The sequence below is a fragment of the Ascaphus truei genome, chromosome 12, assembly GCF_040206685.1.
Source record: "Ascaphus truei isolate aAscTru1 chromosome 12, aAscTru1.hap1, whole genome shotgun sequence".
Lineage (NCBI taxonomy): Eukaryota > Metazoa > Chordata > Amphibia > Anura > Ascaphidae > Ascaphus > Ascaphus truei.
The window spans coordinates 28,726,487-28,748,995 of record NC_134494.1 but is presented as its reverse complement, the minus strand read 5'-3'; the positions used below and the strand labels follow the sequence as shown (position 1 = coordinate 28,748,995).

At 43.9% G+C, this 22,509-nt stretch overlaps 1 long non-coding RNA gene across 2 annotated transcripts in view; it reads left to right on the top strand.

Moving 5' to 3' along the window:
* Positions 1-5,424: 5,424 nt before the first annotated feature.
* LOC142463812 (uncharacterized) overlaps positions 5,425-22,509 on the top strand; it is a 30,307-nt gene continuing 13,222 nt past the window's right edge. The window contains exons 1-3 of one of the 2 annotated variants that reach the window (XR_012787505.1): positions 5,425-5,545; positions 15,771-15,865; positions 19,361-19,451. This is a non-coding gene — a long non-coding RNA (uncharacterized LOC142463812). Of the gene's footprint in view, positions 5,546-15,613; positions 15,866-19,360; positions 19,452-22,509 lie in introns of those variants that run through there. The other variant, XR_012787504.1, reaches the window with a different exon arrangement.

The window sequence follows — 22,509 nt, the reverse complement described above, 5'->3', positions numbered from 1 at the left end:
GAGCCCTTGACCCATAGTGCAGGTCAAGGGACCATTCTGCAGCTGGATACAGCCCCAGAAACTGCATTGGGCAGAATCCTGCCGTGACTGCATTGAGCTGAACAGAATAAACCTATGCCCCTCTGCAGGAAGAACACCCAGAGTACTACTAGCCATCGCCAGATAGGAACTACAGAGTATTTGTGATGGACCGTGAATGACTGCAGCGTATAGGAGGGAGCTTTGCTTGCCTGGGGTATAACCTACCCTCGGTAGATAGCTAACCATGTGCTGCGGAGACCTACGAGGAACGGATTCCTGCCGGAATCGTGACACCCGCGTGGTTGGGAATAGAACTTTGCTCAAAATGGAGGTTCCTTTGCCCGGGAATGCACCACATAAGTCGCACCATCTAAAATGGTGGTTCCCGCCGAGACTGGGAACTGTGTGGGGAGGCTTGCAGGAATGTTACATGCCTTATTCTTGCAAAACTCTGCAAGGGTTTGGCGCGAAAGCTAGGACCCCACCCAAGCGATGTGACTGGCTCAGAGAGGAACCAGAGTCACGCCCTGTCCCGTGTGCCCCTCCTCTAATCTCCACCAGAGGCAGGGGGCCCTGTGACAGCCAATATCGAACAACTGCTGAAGACAAGGGAGGAGTTGGATGTGGCCAACCACACCTTCTGTTCTTCGGAGCCTGGAAAGAGAGAGGAGCTATCTTACCAATACTCGTGTCCGTGCCTTACTATGGTCAGTGAAATGGACTTTGCGCACTACCGTCTGCCGGGAGGCCTCCTGGTAGTGAAGGTGGAAGGGAAGAGGTACCTTAAATGCCTCTGCCCCGTGCGACTTTCCAGGTGTCGACCAAATATGGGGAGCTAAGTGTGCGAGATGCGGAGCTCGATTTCTGAAGCCGACGCTGCTTCGGAATACGGCTTTCTCGGAGAAGGATGCGACTGACCCGAATACCTGGGCGGTCGATGCTGCTAAACCAACTACCTCAAGTCGGGAGGTCCAAGAGGGCCCGAGTGCTCCGGAGAATGCTCCTGGGGGTCCGAATACCCCGATGATTGAAGAACGTTCTGAGATAGTTCCAGACCTGGTCCCTGCAGAGGAACCAGAGACGGTCAGGGAACCGGAACCAAACCAAGCACAACCGGGTAAGGTTTGCTTGGGGTGAGGAGGAACCGATTTTGTTAGAGGCGCAGGAGCCGGCATGAGTCCTGCTGATTACCGCTGACGACACTGAAATGATCCGGTACCTCTCCCCTGCGGAAGTGTCCCTACCTTCGTCTAGTGCCAGTTGCCGTCGGTCATCTGTGGTGTTACAGGTTGTGCCGAGTGCCCCTATCAATGCTGCTGATGAACAGACCCTTACCAATAGCTCCGAACAATGGCTGAGTCCGGTGATTATGACGGCAACAGTGAAACCTGAGTGGCGGAGGAGCATCTTGATCGTGGGGGTTCCCAGCGGCCTTGCCAATGATTCCACTATGCCTATGGAGGTGCCTTCCGGTACCAATGTCCACACGAGCGGAGACGATGATGACGACACACCCATTCAAGGACCGGATGTGGACGTATTTCCGGTGTAGGACCTGGACTTGTACCAGGATCGCGCAAGTTCCTCCACCGATGACGGCACTACCCGCGCGACCGCCGGGCGCACGAGGAATGACCGATTCCCGCACCGGGGAGTACCACTTCTACTAACATTGTGGGGAACCAATTTCTGGACTCTCTCTGCCTCATAGGCCTAAATCAAAGACAGACACTGGACCCCATATAGTCACCATAGCGCTGGTATCCAATCAGGGTGGGCTCAAAACTAAGGACTCTGATCGAGACTCTGACTGTAAAGCCCCTTGCCCCTCGACTAGTACCGCTTCCCCTACTGTACTGTCCAGACCATCCTTTTTGAAGAGCCCCAAGCGGCGGGCCCAGAGCCTGTTGAAACCAGCCATTCCCTCTTAGAATTGGAAGGATTAGGACTTTGGGGATGGGTTTCCGGGTGATGAGGATGAGGAGATGGCATGCAGTGTCACTTCTGGCAGAAGTCAGTATGTGATGTTGGTGAATTCTGACACCTCAGGTTTCTCTTCCCACAATACTTCCGGGTCGGGATCTACTAAGGCTACCCCCATTAAGTCCCTACCATGGTGGGATCCCAGGTTCCAGGGGTATGTCCCTTATATGCACTGCACCAAATTCATCTTGGAAGAGGGTGACATAGTAGATTACTGGTGGGCAGAGGTAGAGTTCGGCCCAGAGGAGACAGCGGAAGCAATTAGGTGCCAGGAGCATGAGATCAGGCTTGGGATAGTGCAGCCTAAGGGGGTAGTCTTACGGTACTGTGAACTACCCGTACAGGAACCCTTATTCTGGGTCCTGCCAGGCCAAGCTGAAGGCCGTAGACTCACTAAAATCAGTAGAGCAGAAAGACATGTGGTCAACGTTATAGGCAGTCCCACGGATTTGAATACCCGTATGTGCCAGAACCTATTATGTGGGAAATCGATGAGAACAGGGTACAGTGGTTGATTTATGTAATCTGGGCCTACATTACTGCTCATAGTAGGAGTACTTTCTACCATGTAGAGGAAAGGGTCGCTTACTTGGTAGGGGTGTGGACAGTAGGACGATCCATATACATGAACAGGGTAGAATATGTATCCGACCGGCACCCTAAGAGGGTATTTTCTGTAACTGTGCCTGATAGTACTGGGGCACTTGTCAACAAACCAGACCCGGAGCATTTCTCCATGTTGGGAGTGACCTGGATTTTTCTTGGAATGCTGTGATGTAATCAAAGTTATATGCACTGTAATACAGAAAAGTATGTATATTTTGCATTGTGATTCTCATACTGTTGTTATTGATTTCCCCTGTTCTGTTTAGGATATGCATCTGAAGGATGGTACCTGCAAATTTCGGTCCCAGTGAGGACATAGGAGTTTCCACCAGAGGAAGAGTGTCGCCATGACTGGTTCTTGGCTACCAGTCTGCCCTCACTGGCAGTAAGCCCTAGTAAGAACATGCCTGCCAGTACTTATCATGGGTTTTCCCCACTCCCAGCGGTGCCCTTGAGTGACAGGGGAGGGGGAGGTGGAACCAGGCCTGGGTTCACCCAATCCTGGGTCAGACCTGGTGCCCTCCTCCTGGCTGTACTTAAGGGGAGTGCCGCCCAAATTTAGTCAGTGCCTCTCCCCACGAGAGAGGCAGGTCACACACAGGTTGCCTGAATACTGGCCTTCCCTGTTCCTCTTCTCCTTGGGGGAGAGTGAGTGTGTACCTTTCCCCTGATCCTGATAGAGGATCAGGGAAGAGCAAGGACTGTTTCCCCCACCCGATGGGAGATTCTGCCATTACAGCGTGTGTGGTGCATGCTACCTGTTGGTAAGCAGGAGGGCTGAGTCGTCCGCCGATGTTTGTGGGGACACAGGACAAGCTTCTGGGGTACATACCCGACATAGATCTCTAGTGGTACAGCGCCTCCAACTGCCGCAGGCTGCAGATGTATGCAGGCGATCTCCTACGGTAGAACACAATCCTCTCTCCTTCCCCAGAAAGATCACACACCAGGTAGGAGGTATATTAACTGGAACAGTTTCTCTGTTCAGCTCAATGCAATCATAGCAGGCCTCTGCCCTATGCAGTCTCTGGGGCTGTATCCATCTGTAGAATGGTTCCTGGGTCAATACATCCGTATTGCTGCTTTAACGCTCAATGCACATTTAGCTCTTACATTGCAATAGGAAACTACAGTACAGTCAGTTGCAGCACATGTACATGGAACACTGAAGTAGCAAAGCTGTCATAGTTCAGTGATTTCAATGACAGATATTAGAGAATTGGTGGCAAAAATTGACGTTTCTACTGAATAATTTTGATACTCATTCCAAATGCGTTGCCATAACTTATTATTATTATTATTATTATTATTATTATTATTATTATGTAATTTGTGCACAAGGTGCTTTTATCTTGCAAAGTGTGGCGACATGGGGAATTGAAGACAGTTCTCTAACAATGTAAATATAATAACAATCTAACTAGCTGCTCATTCAAACAGTGAAGGGGTTCTTACTTTGGACAAGCATAAAATAGTAGATAGGAAGTTGAATATGTGCATTTACCCAGAGTTGTACAGGCGGTCCTCGGTTATCCAACGGAATCCGTTCTGGAAGTAGCGTTGGATAGTGACACCGTTGTAAAGCGACTCCCATGTTAATCAGTGGCGGGGAGCGTTTGATAGCGCATTCTGGCATCGAAAAACGGCACAAACGGTTGCATTGTAAAGTGTTGGATATGCCATTCGTTGTAAAGTGAAACGTCAGATAGCGAGGACTACCTGTACTGGTGCATCCTGCAATACAGGAATACCCCGCATTAACGTACACAATGGGACCGGAGCATGTATGTAAAGCGAAAATGTACTTAAAGTGAAGCACTACCTTTATTCCACTTATGGATGCATGTACTGTACTGCAATCGTCATATATGTGCATAACTGATGTAAATAATGTATTTGTAACAGGCTCTATAGTCTCCCCGCTTGCGCACAGCTTCGGTACAGGTAGGGTGCCGGTATTGCTGTTCAGCGGGCTGACAGGCACATGCGTGAGCTGCCGTTTGCCTATTGGGCGATATGTCCTTACTCGCGAGTGTACTTAAAATGAGTGTCCTTAAACCGGGGTATGCCTGTATATTGATTTTTTGGCATGCAGATAATGGTAGATCTATCTCAGTGCCAGATGTGCCAGTGTGTTACAAGCCTGTCATCCAAAATAAGTAAGCCGTCAAACACAGAGCTTGTAATACATTTGATTAGGTCATGACTACTGCTTTCACCACAGCTATTTAGCCTGTGCTCAGATGTATCTTGTGAATGGCACAGAGCTAACCACAGAACAGAGAGAAGTGGAAGCTATTACAATATGTACACCGAGGGGCTTAAGTAACCAAGTCACCCAGCTCCAAAACTGGAGCACAGAGTCATTTGGAAAGTAATGGTTTTCTTCTTCGATACATCCGGTGCTAATGTGTACCCCGGGTTTTGTACGTAAAAGAGTTTGATGCATAACACCCCAGGAATGTGAAAGCAACATTGTATTAGTTATTGTGTGGGCAAAAACAAGCTATCACTCCACATTCTTGCTAGAGATAAGTCCGCACTTCTGTTAGCCTTGGGAATTCTTGATAAATAAAAGCAAGAGTTCCCCCCCCTAAAAGACCGTCTGTTTTGTTTAACAGGATGAGAACCAGGGCGTCTCCGGAGCTGGAAAAAAGCGCAGTTCAGCCATAAGGGGCCAATGCTATAAAAATAGGGGGTTTCTACTTTGAATTCAGATGTCTACTGTATGAATCACTCCATTAACTCGAGGTACATATGACAGTGCTACCCTCCCTCCCCCTCCAGATAACACAATATATTCCAACATATAATACTGGGGAGAATATTGAAGACCACTACATCTGTACTTTAGATATTTTACGCAGTGTAACCGTTCGGTTTTATCCCCTTCCATAGCTAGAAACTGTGCCAGGCTGCCAGCACACGATAGAAGGTAAGCCGAGACCCTACTGTGACCTGCTAGAAACCCTCTGTGGTGTTTAATGGGATCGTATTTCGGTGCATGGATTAGGATAGAGTTTTGTGCTCAGGAATAGGTGTCTTTTGTCAAAAAGCTTGGGTATGACAGCTGAATTAACCTGTTTTAAAGGAGAAATCGAATGGGGCAGTTTATTTTTGGCAGATTTTTTTTTTTTTACATAGCAGGGGGCCTCCCGAGCTGAGCACCATTAATTTAAGCTCCGGGGACACTCTGCTTCAAGAGATACAAACCTCCCGTATGTGGTGCCGGTAGCAGCTCTGGCTGGGGTTTAAAGTTTAAAGATCCCGTGTCACGCTGGCCAATAGGAAGCTGAACCTGATGATGTCACGGATTCCTATTGGCCTGCAGGGTGTAGGAGCTTTGAAACTCTGCCATTCAGGTATACTTCATTTCTAGGAAAGATAGGTTAAAGAGAGGAGGTGGGGCGTTACTTTATATTGAAGACTCCTTCCCATTTACGCTGCTAAATTGCCCCCAAGCCCACCCTCTTTTGAAAGCCTAGTTGGTCAAATTTGCCTTCCCTTCTCTAATTCTCTAAATCGGTTATTATTGCTGGCATCAATCGCCCCACTACAATCCCTGGCTGATATCACTCACTTTCTTGGCACACTTTCCTCTCTGAATGGGATGAGTTTTGAATGTTTTAAATGTGAGTGAAATGGTAGCGGGTTATACCACTCCTTTATTAATACAGAATTATGCTATGGATTTCTCTCTCTCTTTTTCCCCCGTATTTAGCGCTATTGAGAGAAGTTAAGATTTGTGATAATCCTGGAACAAATCCGTTTATACTATCAAAGAATAAATCCAACTAAATTTGATTGTGAGTGTTACAGATCCATCTTCTAGTTTTTATTGCATTTTTCAACTTTTTCCACATTTTTGCACTATTATTTTCTTTTATTTTCCCCAGCACCACAGGCATCTCTTGCTCCAATTTCTTAATTGAATTCATCCAAGTACTGTAGTGGTGACAGTACTGTGCTTAAGCTGCAGGAAAAATTAGGAAATGTATACTCATTTTAATTGTGATGCATGTTTTATTGTGTCATTATACACTTTGCATCTTATTTCCTAAAATACCCTCATTTACTAGCGCTGGTCATTTACGTCAACTTCATTAAATGAACAACCTGCAGTTTGTAAGGGAGCTTCAATGCACATGTATGTGGATGACACAATCTTATACGCACACAGCTCTCCGGTAAAGCAATCAAAAAGCGCAATCAATGAAAAACAATCTTTATTACACTAAAACGGATAGACACGTCCATGGTACCTCTGACGCGTTTCGTACCCGACGGGGTAATATGACCTGTGCATCGCCTTGCTCTCTACATACCTACTTACCTTTTGGGCTGGTGCACGCCTATTCACATGAACAGGGGTCCTAGCTGTTTTCCCTCGCCTCAGCGTCTGAGCAGCTAAGTATCCATTCGCTGTTGTTCCGGAGCCTGTGTGTAGCAGCAGGAGTAGTGGGGGTTGCGGGTTGGTCAGGTTTAACACTCTCCGGTCCCTCACTTCACCTGTAGGGGCTCCGAGCAGTTCTTCCTTTCCTCCGCCATATTCACCCCCCACCTGTGTTTATGTCCCACACCTTCATGATATGACTCCGGAGGGATTATTATACAGCCTACCTGGGTGGTGATTATGGATATTATTATACTGATTTTTATCTTATAAATTCTGGAGCGCCGGTCACGGGGGTTAACCCCTTCATGCACCTTATACACACACTTGCACGTGTACTTCAATCTGATTTTCCAAGACTTCAAAACTGGATTTCCCTAAACAAACTGCTTTTAAAAACTGACAAGACTGTAACAATGGTATTTGGGACAAAGGCAAAATTTCTAAAACTACCAACGATGGAGCTACAGATAAGAACCAGCTCTCATATCCTAGCCGCTGACACTAGTTTTAAATATTTGGGCATATGGTTTGACTCCCATATTTATCATTTGGGTTGCACATTGATCCCCTGACATCCAAAACCTATGCCAAACTAGGTGTACTTTAAAGGAAAAAATCCTCTCTAAGCCTGCTAAGGCCTATTATAGACTATAAGGACATGGTATATGGCTCGGCAACCCAAACTCACCTTTACAAACTAGACACCCTCTATAACTCAATATACCACTTTATCCTACAATGTAACTACAACACACATCACTGCGAAATGCGGAAAGAACTAGATTGGTCATCACTTGAGTCTAGGTGCAAAGTTCATCTTTCCTGTCTTGCCTTCAAATACTTTCTGGGCAAGCTACCCGTCTATCTGAACAAGCTCCTCACCCCTACCACATGCAGCACTTATCTGAGATCTGACTCCAAAAGACTGTTCATGGTCCCAAGGTTCAGCAAAGTATCCGGACGCTCCTCCTTCTGATACCATGCAGCTCACAATTGGAACCTAAATTGGAATCTAACGGAGACTCTCACAGCCACCATCGGTCTAAGGCTGGTTCTATACTGCGTGCGGCAATTTTAGTTGGCTGAGGTTAGTCAGCCATTCTATAATGGTGCCGCGCGCGCCCACGGCAGGGAGAGTGGAACCGGCCGACAGGAGGGAAGATGAGAAAAATAAAGAATTTGCGCCGCTACCGCCGCTGAAAATGTAAGTGTGTGTGTGTGTACAATGTTATTAAAAAAATTATTAAAAGATTTATTTATTTGAAAACATATTTAAACACACACACACACACACACACACACACACACACACACACACACACACACACACACACACACACACACACACACACACACACACACACACACATATATTCATACACGTACATACCCACACACATATATTCATACACACAGCCATACACTCAGGCACAGTATACACACATACACACGCGCATGGCCGCACACAATATATAACAGCCTTAAGTCCTTCAAACTTCAGCTGTCTCACATTTAATCTGGTCTGCAACTGTCACATACGCCCATAACATATATTATCTTTAACTGTTCATTAAATGTCTTTAAATATAATTTATAACCGCGTTCATGTAATGTAACCATGTATTGTCACCATAACTACCCTGTATGCCCAGGACATACTAAAACAAGAGGTAACTCTCAATCTATTACTTCCTGGTAAAACATTATAAATAAATTACATGAAGCCTGCTAGCCGAGCAGAGCAGCTACCGGCACCCCATACGGAGGCCTGTATGCATCTTCGGAAGCAGAAGGTCCCCGGGGCTGAAATTAGTGGGGCTCACCTCCGGGCACCCCCTGCTTCAATCCCATTATAAATGAAAATTGCCAAAATAATTGCATGCTTTTATTGCCTCTAATATATTAACCCATCCCCTTTGCCACACATTTGAATCCCTCAAGCACTTTTCCCTTTCCCTGTCTCTTACCTTGCAACTTAGAATGGAAACTCATTCATTTGCTCCAGTAAATATACATTTTAAAGTTACTTTACGTTAACATAGTTTACAGCCCCTATGCTTCTCTATTTTCAACTATATTGTCTCTGTACCCTTGAAGGAATTAGGACTTGGAAATATTCGTTAATATCTGAAATCTGAAACAAACACAGCACAAGAAGCATTTATTGTGACCACAGAAGTTTTCAAGCTGTGAAACACTGGAGTTGTATTACACAGTACACATGTCAGTCCTTGAAATGTGAAAGAAATGTATTCTATAAATCAGTGTTTGCTTGTGCCGGTGAAAAGCACAGGCCCTTTTCATTTCAGAGGTATGCAGCAGGTACAGGGAAAAGGTTATCTGGCCTTTCCGTTTAATACACAAGTCAAGCCTCTGTAAACAGAGAACAGTTTGTATGCTTTTACACAGAGCTCTCTATGGTAACAAATAACAATATCGCACACATCATTTCATAACATTGCTGCATGTCAGAATTAACTCGTAGCTGCTTATCTGTTGTGCCCTGGGAAGTTTCCACGGTCAGCGGCAATCGGATGTTTTTAATAGCTCTGTAAAGTGAGAATCAGAAGCTTAAATCCCAGAACTAAAACAAATACTATGGAATAATAATCAATATATAGAGGCAGATTCACCAAGCTGCGATGAGAGATATCACACCCTGATCCAGTGTTAACTACCAATCAAGTCAATATCAGTTAACGCTGGATGGGGAAGCAATAGAGTGCATGGGGGCTAATCTGTCCCATAATTAGATTGTAAGCTCCTCGGAGCAGGGACTCCTTCCTTAATGTTACTTTTACAGTATGTCTGAAGCACTTATTCCCATGATCTGTTATTTATATTTGTTATTTATATGACATGTATTACTACTGTGAAGCGCTATGTACATTTTATGGCGCTATACAAATAAAGACATACATACATAGTTCTTTAGTTAGGGAATACCTCCACGTTGCATTCATACGGGCTTGTGATAAGAGGTCCCAACACATTGACCAACATACATTAATATTTCTACAAAATGTAAAATATGGGAAAATAGGTGGCCCAACACTGCTGCTCTGACAGCGTTACTCAGCATACCAGGCCCTCCGTTATGTCTGGCTCCTCACTTCCGTGCTCCAGCCACCGTGCGTTCTGCTTCCCAGGCCTCGTTCTACTATGTTCTGTTTGAGTGTCTCAGCATGGCGGGCAAGCACAAAAGCCAGCAATATCCTGAACCTACTCGTTTCGTAGGAGGACAATGACAGAGAGAGGATCACTTACCCCACCTACTCTTCCTATTTTCTTACTTGTTGTACAGCTACAGGCCTCATTTTATCCCATGCTTCTTTTGATATTTAGGATACAAATTACACTTATAAAATAATAAATATGATAGAATATGAATTTCACGGCATAGAAGAACCACTTGGCCCACCTACCTAGTCTGCCCATTTTCCCATCTGTTGTAAAACCTAAGACCCTATTTGATCTGTGGTGTTCTTTGATATTTAGGGTAGTCTTGTGTCCACCCCAAACATTTTTAATTCCCTTCCTGTATTAACCTCTACCACTTCACCCTCCAGATTCACGACATGAACTCTTGTTCTAGCACTTCTCATTCTCTGAAATGCCAACTTGCTTCTTGGTAAGAAACTGAAGGCTTCCTAAACCATGCACTGGAAGGTTTAGAACAGCACGTTCCCTGATGTTTCCCCTTCTCTACTAAAAAGCCTATGCAAGGAGTAATACTGTAAGCCTATGCAATGAATGGTACTGTAAGCCTACTGTATGCCAGTAGTGGTACTGTAAGCCTATGCAATGAATGGTACTGTACACCTATGCAAGGAGTGGTACTGTAAGTCTATGCAAGGAATGGTACTGTAAGCCTATGCTAGGAATGGTACTGTAAGTCTATGCAAGGAATGGTACTGTAAGCCTATGCAATGAATGGTACTGTAAGTCTATGCAAGGAGTGGTACTGTAAGGCTATGCAATGAATGATACTGTAAGCCTATGCAAGGAGTGGTACTGTAAGCCTATGCAATGAATGATACTGTAAGCCTATGCAATGAATGATACTGTAAGCCTATGCAAGGAATGGTACTGTAAGCCTATGCAAGGAGTCGTACTGTAAGCCTATGCAAGGAGTCGTACTGTAAGCCTATGCAAGGAGTCGTACTGTAAGCCTATGCAAGGAGTCGTACTGTAAGCCTATGCAAGGAATCGTACTGTTTGCTTAAAGCATATCGTCTTCAGAAAATAAATGTAGAAGATTTACTGTATGTACTGACATCAAATGGAAGCTCGCACACTGTTTCTAGTGAAATATATTCTCAATCCATCAACACACTGCTTTGTCTTGTTTACCTAATCTGTTTCCTACATGTTCTGTCCGATACGCTCTAATGCATTACCAGTACAAATCATGCAATCTCTTAGGGCAATAAAGATTATTTTGAAAAGTCTCAGTTATGTTCTGAGCTAACTGAGGACAAACAGACCAGCACCTTCATTATCACATTTTCTAAACTTTGGGAAGATCGTAAAAGAAAAAAATTCTCTTGAACCATTTGAAATGACGAAACATGCTATTTAGTACCTTTTCTTCACTTTCTGAAACGCCAGTGTATTTTTTTTACTTTGCATGTGATTATGTTTTATAACGAGTGAAGTGACTCCGTGAATAAAGACCCTGTGCAGGGACTGTGTCTGTAACAATCCTATGTGCTGCGTACCGCGCACTATACTGTAATTGTGACGCGCTTTGAGTCTCATTGGGAAAAAAGCGCTATATGAAATAATATGTATATTTATTTCCCATTTATTGTTAGCCCAATGGGAGAAGCGCAGGGATTCACTTTCTGTTTTTGCTAAATTAAGTTTTATTAATGATTAATTATTATTATTATAAAGATGGCTTACTTGAAATGATAGGTTGTCATCTCAGAGTTATTTAGGTATTCTGGATTGAGATTGAGATTTTGAAGTTGGAATAGCCCCTATTGTTCATATAGAGCTCAATCAGGAATTGCTGTACTGTTCATTTGTGTAAATAGTGTTTGGAAACCTAATTATTTTATATGTAATTATTTAGATTATTGTACATACGTGCCATTTCTATTTTACTGTATTCCATAGAGCATGAACACAGATAACACAGAACCTGCTATATCTATTAAACATTAATATGGATGCTGTAACTTGGTATTTAGATATATGATCAAATCTATGTGCTATGCATATAACCGTAAATATACACACATTACATTATTTTATGAAATGGTACTCCAAAGGGTATATTAATACTCTTTCTGGTATACTGTGGTATAAGGGAGTGGCTACTTAATATACGCAAATACTAAACAGCAACGGTGCTATCCAAAGTGCACAAATTGATTCTCTTTGGTTAGCTTGGCTTAGTGAATAAAGACAGTATGCAGAATGGAACGACTGCAGCAGAGATCAGGACATGGCGCCAAAATGGCGAGGAAAACAAATTTCTAAGCCCCATCAGACTTTCTTTCAAAGAACCTACATTACAGATGGGGCGGGTTTCTTTTTAATTGGGATGACAAAGAAAATCCATGAGGGTGATAAACAACATACTTTTAGGTTTATACAAGGCTTCCAATCGATTGCTGCTGAGGAAATTGGGGGGGGTGCGGGGGGAAGTATATAAGTTAGTGGCTTTATTCATGTGCTATCAACATATTTCAAGCGAGTTTTCTGACAACCATACAGTCTGGTACTAGGCATTAGTTTTAGCCCTTAATCCTACTGTCTGGGCTTGCTTGGTTAGATATAAGTTTTTACTAGTTTGTAATTCATACAAAGTATCACGTACAAGTACCAAATAATAAGGCTGTAATTATGTATCTGGTCCAGTGACATCACAAGTGAAGAGACAGGAAGAGGGCTTTGTAATAAAGGTCTATTCCTACTGTGGATTCTCACACTTCGGTGCATCAGATGATTGACACAGATCCGTCTCTGTCTGGTCTGAGCGCCTGCTGTTAACACAGACCAATTGCGGTAACTACCATTTACTGTGTTACTGAATTGAGCCTAGATCAGTGAACCGCTGTTAAAAAAAAAAAGGCAGGGGACACAACCTCTAGGTTTGGTGAATATGCACAATACTGTATGAATTGCTTATTCATAGATATTCAGCTTCTACGAAAATGATGATGTTGGCAGCGCCCTAGAATGAATGAACTTAATGGAAGAGGAGTAGCTCATGGCAATAAATACCTGGCAAAATATTATTGCATGCTATTTTTTTTAAATTGTATTTGCTGTGGCCGACCAGAAAAAGAGAGAAGGCCTAGATTCTGGACCCCCTAAGGGGACAATCACTCCCATGGACCAAAGTGCGCTAATTCGAGTGACATGCTTAAGGGGTCTCATGTGGGTAATTGCTCCCACTTTTACCCAAATCTGACACCGACACATATTTTTAATTTATATTTTAAAGTCAGACTTGGGAGGGGTGTGATTACCTCTGGCTGCTCCCTTGTGTGTGATGTCACTGTGTGATCAGCAAGCGCTTGTACTGCCAGAGTCCCAACTCCCCACCTCCCCTTATCTTTATTGGCTCTCTGGAAAGGACAGGGTGGGGATAAGGGGAAAGAAAACACTCGATTGAAAAACACTTCCACATTCAGAGGCCCCTAAGAAATTAAACTGGGCAATTACGTGGGATGGCAGCTTTAGAGGAAGGCGCCTATGAGGAAAAGATCATGTATGGAACAGTATGAAAAAAATGATGTGTACTTGTAAAAAGAAAAAGGGTTCAAAAACCTGTTTATATTCAACTAGGAACTTGAACTTTACAAAAATTTAAAAAAAAGTGTATTTAAACAAACGTGCAGCAACTTGGTCTTTTCACTGTAAAACGGGGTCATTTATTGTTGAACGACAAGAGTAAAGTCAGCTCATTGTATTAAGTGAAATCAGCGATATAAAGACGTAGGATTTAAAATCAATTTCAGCCATGGATAATAGAAAATATACACGCACTTCTATAAAATAAAAAAAAAATAGGGTGTTTCCTGTAGTCTTTTAAATCTGATTTTCTTATTTAATCCAAAAGTAATACCGCGCATATCCTACATTGTATCAAGATAATTGCTTAACTCGTCTAAGGCCATATCTTCTAAGTGGTGCTGTGCCAGGAGTCATATTCCATGGCCGGAAGACCCCTTTTGGCTAATTCAAGTGAATAGGATGGGAGGTCTCCTATGACATAGCACAGCGTAGTAAATATGTGCTACAATAAAACGTTCAGTAAAAGGTGGGATTGGTAAACTGCAGTGTAATTGGTGGATGTTGCTGTTCGGGGCACAGTGAATATAACATTTATGCAAACAGCCATTATTATATTTGCTCTATTTATTTGGGGAATCCTGGTATTCTGCACTCCCAAAAACATGTCGTCGTCCCCCCTAGGTGGGAAGCAGGGGGTTTCCGGAGCTGAACCATGTTTATTTTAGCTTGAGGGACCCCCTGCTTCCTGAGATACTTACTTCCCTAGTGGGTGCCAGTGGCACATCCGCTGGTTTAAATGTTCTGGTCACACGGAAGCCAACCCGTGCGACGAGTGACATTTAAACTGCCATTTTGATAACACCGCACCGCCCAGCCAGAGTTGCTACTGGCATCCCCTACAGAGGCCCGTATCTCTGGAAGCAACGCCCCCCCCCCCCCCGGAGCTGAAATGAATGCGGTTCAGAGACCCCCTTGCTTAAAACCTATTTAAAAAATCACCCAAAAAAATCAAACTAGGTGTGCTGCTTTATTAATATCTTTTTTTCTAAAGTGTATTTAAAGCTGAAGTTCAAGCTGCTGTTTTTTTCCCCCATTAAATATGTGCATCAATACAATCTGCACACTGACAAGTGATTAGCTAAGCTGCTGATCGATCCGTTCTCCTGTAATTAATCGCCGAATCGGGGGTTATTTAATTCACTGTTCGGGCTGCACAAGAGTACCCAGCATGGAAAGTTCTGTGTGGAAGATCATGTGACCAGGCAGGCACTAGATACAATTGGTGCACTGCTGGAGAGAGGGCAGGGCTCAAGAGCCAGAACCTGTCTCAGAAGAGGAAGGGGGTGTGACTTTGTAAATGGTTTCTATAGAAAAAAAATGCTTGCTACATTAGAATACATTAAAAATGTCTTTAATTTTTTTTTTAAATGCTACAAGTATTTTCTCATAGTACAGAACGGATAAAAAAAAAAAAACACGTAGCATATTGCTTGAACTGCAGCTTTAAAGGGAAGTAATCAGAGGTTTTTAAAAAAAACGGTTGCTTTTTTTAACCCCTTAGATTTACAATGTGTTGCTTAAACTAGCAGAAAATAGGTTTATGCAGACCGCCATATCGGTGTTAGCCGTGGCGATCAAAGACCCCCGTTTTGAATTTTTATTTTAAGCCCAAACAATCACAAAACGGGTTTAAAAATGAAAACTAGAGTACAACCAGAAACTGCCAGGAATTAGTGCATTCCATCAAAATATTGCCACTTGGAAAAAGCAGCGGAAAAGGAATATGGAATACCCGATTGTTTCATTTGTATCATTATTATATTACAGACTGACCATCTCACGTAGGCATTCCGACCAAATACTGGCGCCTGTCGCAAGAGACATCGCTGTTTTGTTTGTGTCCTCAGATAACGAAACAGACTAAACTCAGGCACTGCTGGGATGTAATGCTGCTGTTATAATGCAGGGCGGCCGTTTTCAAGGATTTTATTTTTTTTTTTGTTTTTTGTAGGATTTTTTGGTGAAGTTTCTCGAATTTGAAAGATATTTGGAGGTCTGGAAGAGCAGACGAGTGTGAAGAAGCAGTCTCCTATGGGGAGGTTCTGTGTGAGTATGAGGGGGGTTCTGTGTGAGTGTGAGGAGTGGGGGGCAATGTGAGTATGAGTGGGGGGTCTGTGTGAGTTTGAGGGGCTGTCTCTGAGCATAGGAGGGCCATCTATGTGAGTATGAGGGGCCATCTGTGTGAGTATCAGGGGGAATCTGTGTAAGTATGAGGGTTCATCTGTGTGAGTGTGAGGGGGAAACTGTGTGAGTATGAGGGTTCATCTGTGTGAGTGTGAGGGGGAATCTGTGTGTGAGTATGAGGTAGATCTTTCGGAGTATGAGTGGGGGTCAGTGTGTGTATGAGGGGAATAACGGATTTTTAAAGATTTGTTGACGGCGAAAGCAGGATAAAAATAATATATCGGGGTCAGCCATGTTATAATGCATTCAGAAGGCGGAATTCTTCCACAGCGGGTTGTTCACAATTTACATGGTGTATATTCCCTGTTAGGAATTTTTCAAGGCTTCCAGCTGAGACACAATATACAATGTATCTAAAACTTCTTCCCTGTAGTGAAGAGAGACTTGGGTAACAATACTGTAGTACCCCCACTTCCTGCCCCTCCTGTCACTTTACCCTTTCTAAACAACGCTACAAAGTGACTACTGTCTGCTGGCAACACAGGCACAGAATGCACACAGTCAGCAGCATTCCCTACATCGCTATAGATCAGGGGTGTGCAAAGTTTCTGGACTGCGCCCTACTGCCTGGCAGCCCAAGCGCTCCCGCCCCCCCCCCCACCCCTGCCCTAGGACCCGACATCAAACGCTGCGGGTCATGTGACATCACTTGACCCGACCGCTTCATTAGACGCATGTTGCCATGGCGACACGCACGTCACATGACCGTAATTTGACGCCGCATTGCCATCGCGATGCGTCACCGACGAGCCGGCTGAAAGCAGGTAAAAGAAGTTACAGAGGCCTCACGCTTCCCCCGACATTTAATTTAAATGCCTTGGGGAAAAGTGTGGGGCCACTGTTACCGCCACGCCCTCCCCCCCCCCCCCCTACAAAATCTTGCACCCCGCTGATATAGATATTCAGGACTGAGCACTGGGAGGCTGGATGCGTGTAAACATATTCAGCATCACTATACAATGTAGCATGTTTATTTTCAGGGTAGGGAGGTTAAAAATATTTCCCCCTTAAATATGCACTGTTGCTTTCATTTGAAACCTCATCAAATATTTGCTGGCTGCTACCCATGCCATGGTAAGTGCAGGCGAGGTGGAAACTATGAAGCTTATCAGTGTGCTTGTCCAGGGAATCATGCCAAAGTCTTTACATTGTCATTTTTTTTGTTCCTTAACCCTTTGGCAGTTGTACTTTATAAGCTATTCTAAATCACAGACAGATGTGATTCAAACACTGAAACAACCACATAGAGATTTTTGGGAAACCACAACGTGAAGGGTAGACTATGAGTTTAACCTTGTAATCATACTTGGCATATAGTCTCACAGTCTCATACTGTAGAACAGCGGTGTGCAAAATGGGGGGCGCGGGTGACTTTATTGGGGGGGGCGTGGGCTGCGCGGTGGTTGCAGAGGCCCCCCCGGGCTAAGAGAGCGAGGCCTCTGTAAATTTACTTACCGGCTTCTTGTCCTTGCGTCTCCATGGCAACGCTGTGTCAAATGGCACCCGTTACCATGGAGACGTGATGTCAAATGACGCAGCGGGTCACGTGATGTCACATGACCCCGCAGCGTAATTTGATGCATCATTAGAGGCGAGGGTGGGGCGCAACCGAGGAGGGAGCAGGTAAGCGGGGTGCAGGGAGTTTGCGCACCACCGCTGTAGTAGATAAGGTTAAAGAAAGACATACGTCCATCAAGTTCAACCTATGTTAAATGTAGACAACACTTTATCCTATATTTGTACTTAACAGCATATTGATCCAGAGGAAGGCAAAAAAAAATATGTTACCACCTTGAATCTACGGTCCCAAAACCTTCAACTTATAAAAGTACCCAAATTCAAATGCACTAGACGAGCTGGTCACACCAGTTTGGTACAGGTAGCCAGGGAATGGAATGCCCTCCTCCCCATTTCCATAATTCCCATATCCATCAGAAACATCAAAGACCATCCCGCTTTTCATTGGCTCTTCGCCTTTCCGACCCCCGAATGATTCTTCGCTCCACCTTTGAAGTTTTTAAAAAGTGCTTTGGGGGCTGGGTTTGCTCCCTGTATGTGCTATACAAGACATTGAGATAGATAGACATACAACAAAGCCTGTAGAGCACATGACTTGAGGTGGTCTTAAAAAAAGCTATAGCACCAATAAAAAAATGCAGTTCTCAGGCTAGGTCCCCAGTTGCCACGCGCCGCACTCCAGGTACAGACCTTTATCGGGCATGCCCCAGTAGCTGTGTTTGTGAGCGCTAACATATCGCGATGGCACAACAGCTGTCAGGGAAGACAAGAATTTCGTCTTTCCGTGCAGCGATATTATCATGTGGTGTGTGTGCAGCCAATGGCAGGGCAAATAGTGTGGACCAATAGGAGTGCAGGTAATGTAGACCAATGGCAGTAAAGTGCTGTGCTTTGACGTCATAGCCTCACCCTCCCCCCCCTCCCATTTCTCTCCCGGCAAGGCTGCGCCACCCATCCCATCACTCAACATAGACCGCAGATCGCGACTTTAACCCGTGCACACGCCGCCAGGCAAGGGCGCCGCCGTGGCCACTGATCCCAAGACTAGAGCATTACTATCCTGCCTTATAAAAAACATCGAAAGTAAAGATTTTGATATTTGAAATGACACGTTACGGGTCACTAGCTGCTACACACCTCATTTCTTTGGCTCTCACAAATGTGAGGGCAGTGACATCATCCGATCATGGACCATATTTACCAAGCTGTCTTCCGTCATAAAACCTTTTCTGGTGCTGGAAGACACCTATACACTCAAAAGCAGTACCGTCTTAACGCATGGGCACGCTGGGCAGTTGTCCGGGGGCCACACGAGCATAGGGGCCCCATGCTAATCTATGCACAGACCAGAATTTAACACTAATTTTCCGATCACCCGCCTCAACATTCCAATCTCCCGCTAACTCGGTAGAAGGAGAAAAATTATGACTTGTAGCGGAGAGTTGGCAGGGCCTAGTGCACTGCTTTGCCCGGGGGCCTATAATGCTGTTAAGACGGCCCTGCTCAAGTGCAGGAGCTGTTTTTTGGGTGGGGGTGCTGTACATACTGCGTAGACAATGAGTAACATACATTACCACAATGTACACATGGATATAAACCCTGAGGGGACTGCAGCACCCCCTACACCCCAAGCGTGCAGCCCCTATGCTTACAGCCTATCCAAGTCACTAAGCTATAGGCATCTCCTAGCGCTGGAAGATGCCATTTGGTACAAGACTGCTTAGTAAATATTTTTGTGGGGGCTCAGGGGTTCTCAATGAGAGCTACTTGTGTTTTTTTTTTTTTTAGTAAATCTGGGCCTAAATATTGATCTGACTTTAATGTTCCATATTGTTATAGCACAGGCAGGAGAGAATTTCACAGGGACTTCCTCCTGCTTAGAAAGGTTGGCGGGAGTTACGGAGGGGTCTGCAGAATGCACTATCAAAAGGTAAGGAAAACACAACAGACAGGGGATTGCCACTTTTAATTATCAGTTTATTCATAGCCTGTTTGTTCCAGAGTAGTAGATCATAGCAGGAAATAGTCGCTGTAACCAGATTTTGGTGGGGACCAGTAGTATTATATCTTTTAATTGTATTAATTAGCTATAATGTGCCTGGTTTGTACTGAATTAAGAAGAGTAATTCAACCTCAATTGTGAAATAATTAGGATTATAAATGTTAGTTCCTACACCAGCCAGACTCCAGTTAAACTGTTGCTAGGCAGTTATATAAATACATTGTTTGATGACTAGACTAATTACCGTGCCGGCACATTAATTACCACTTAAAGATGAAAATGCAATTTTCTCATGTAGAAGGTACATTTATAATCAAGTAGAATGATAGGCATACTTTATTCTCTCGGGTCACAAATAAAGATTTCGGTTCCAGGAGCTTTGTTGACTTGGAAAAATATGAATTTTAAATAATTTTACATGGGTAATTAGAAAGGCCTTGGACATTTACTAGGAAATGCTTTTCAATGTAAGTCACTGCAAAGAGAACCCACGCGTATGTCAGTCTGTTTTCTACAAGCTCCCTAAACCTGCTGCTTCGCTGCAAAAGAGGATTCTGGCTAGTGACATGCAAATTAGCACATTGTGTGTGCCAATCAAATTGCTATCCATTTTGCTGACGGATTTCCTAGAGCAGTGGTGTTCAACCCTTTTTTGGTTACGGAACCCTATAATTAAATTGTGACATTTTGCAGAACCCCAACCCTCTCTAATAGTGCGTCTGAGATCAGATGCACTGTAAGGAACCCCAACCCTCTCTAACAGCGCGTCTGAGATCAGATGCATTGTAAGGAACCCCAACCCTCTCTAATAGCACGTCTGAGATCAGATGCACTGTAAGGAACCCCAACCCTCTCTAATAGCACGTCTGAGATCAGATGCATTGTAAGGGACCCCAACCCTCTCTAATAGCGCGTCTGAGATCAGATGCATTGTAAGGAACCCCAACCCTCTCTAATAGCACGTCTGAGATCAGATGCATTGTAAGGGACCCCAACCCTCTCTAATAGCGCGTCTGAGATCAGATGCACTGTAAGGAACCCCAACCCTCTCTAACAGCGCGTCTGAGATCAGATGCATTGTAAGGGACCCCAACCCTATCTAATAGCGCGTCTGAGATCAGATGCATTGTAAGGAACCCTAACCCTCTCTAATAGCGCGTCTGAGATCAGATGCATTGTAAGGAACCCCAACCCTCTCTAATAGCGCGTCTGAGATCAGATGCATTGTAAGGAACCCCAACCCTCTCTAATAACGCCTCTGAGATCAGATGCATTGTGCATTCTTCTGTATTTGGTGCTATTTTCAAATTACCTGAAAAATGCAGGGAACCCGTTAAGACTGCTCTAGTGCTTATGCCAGCATGTGCTGCTCTGTCAACAACAAATCACTGAATCTACAGCTGTTTTTGTCTTTTGAACTCATCAGTTTAAACTGGGTCACCGGTTCTGCAATTTACTTAACTCGCTTACAGTACTAACACTTTAAAATGACTGCAGCATCCAACTGACCAGGCTGCCTTACAGCAGAAGCCTGCGGTGTTCAGCATTTTTTTCTTCTTCCTTTCATATTAAGCAACCTCTTGTCCTTTCCAACGCTGTTTTTATTTTTCAAATCTGGTGCTCCGCTTAGGAGTTGTAAGCGTTTGAAACATGACGTGTCCGGGAGCTTAAAATGAAGCTCTCCATAGAGCCCATGGTAGTCTAATGGTTACCACGGTAACCTCAGAAGCTAGACATTAAGAAAATCATATTTGTCAACAATGGAAACATTTAAAGAAAGAGCAGGACATGCTTAGGGGGCAAGATACTAACATTGTATGAGATCAACTCATAATCTGGAGCTGCTTTAAATGTTGGATGTAAAATATACAAATGTTCTTCTTTGGCTCTGAAAATAGTTCTGAATCCCCTTTTAATCAGTGGAAGATGGAGAGATCGCTCTAACGTCCCTGGGACATTTTACATCTCAGTCAGCGTGTGCAGCAATCTTTTCTCAGTCACATAAAGCCACTAATAACAACAGTATGTATTGGGTCAATATCAGAGGGACAGATTTTGTATGCCAATATTGTGCAAAAACATTTTTTTTTTTTTTTTTAAATAATTGGGACTTCACCGTCTATTTGGCAGGAAAATCAGCTGAACAGACTCATGACAAATTTCCAAGGGCACTACTTTCTTATTGTATTGTATTGTATGTCTTTATTTATATAGCGCCATAAATGTACATAGCGCTTCACAGTAGTAATACATGTTGTAATCATATAAATAACAAATAATATAAATAACAGGTCATGGGAATAAGTGCTTCAGACATAAAAGTAACATTAAGGAAGAGGAGCCCCTGCTCCGAGGAGCTTACAATCTAATTATATCTCCATATGGTGTGTTTTGTAAAAAAAATACAATTTAAAAAAAAAAAACACATTTCTAGTTTTTGAGATAGTTGTCCACACTTGGTCCAACCTTTGATTTTAGATTTTAATGGGGTCAACGTCATTTTGGGTGCGGGCAAATTAATTAATGCAATAGGGGGATTGGAAGACTCATGACTAGGTCCAAAGTGCAATTGCAATCTTAGTGGAATCTTTACACATGGACAATCCTGCATTTATTTTCGTGGGCATAGAGCAGCATTTGGGGTAATGCCTCATGGGTGCCTTCCAATTTTCATGGAGGTGCACGAACAAGGCAGACGAAGGAACACAGACACGTGCATTATAACCACTAGTTGACGGGAATACCGCAGACTGTTTCCTTTGTGCAGTTTATTGTCTAAGCGATATTTGATATACATAATGTATTATAGTTGCAGCTATTTCATAATGAAAGAAATGTCCCCAGAGTATTATCTCAGTTCTTCCTGAGGGGTAATGCGGGTTTGTAAGGCACTCAAGAGTTTGCCAAACGTGTTCTCTTAGTTAAGTCTGTGTGACAGATCAGAAAAGCTCCACAGGTTGTCACACCGCAGGGGGCAGCTCAGTGC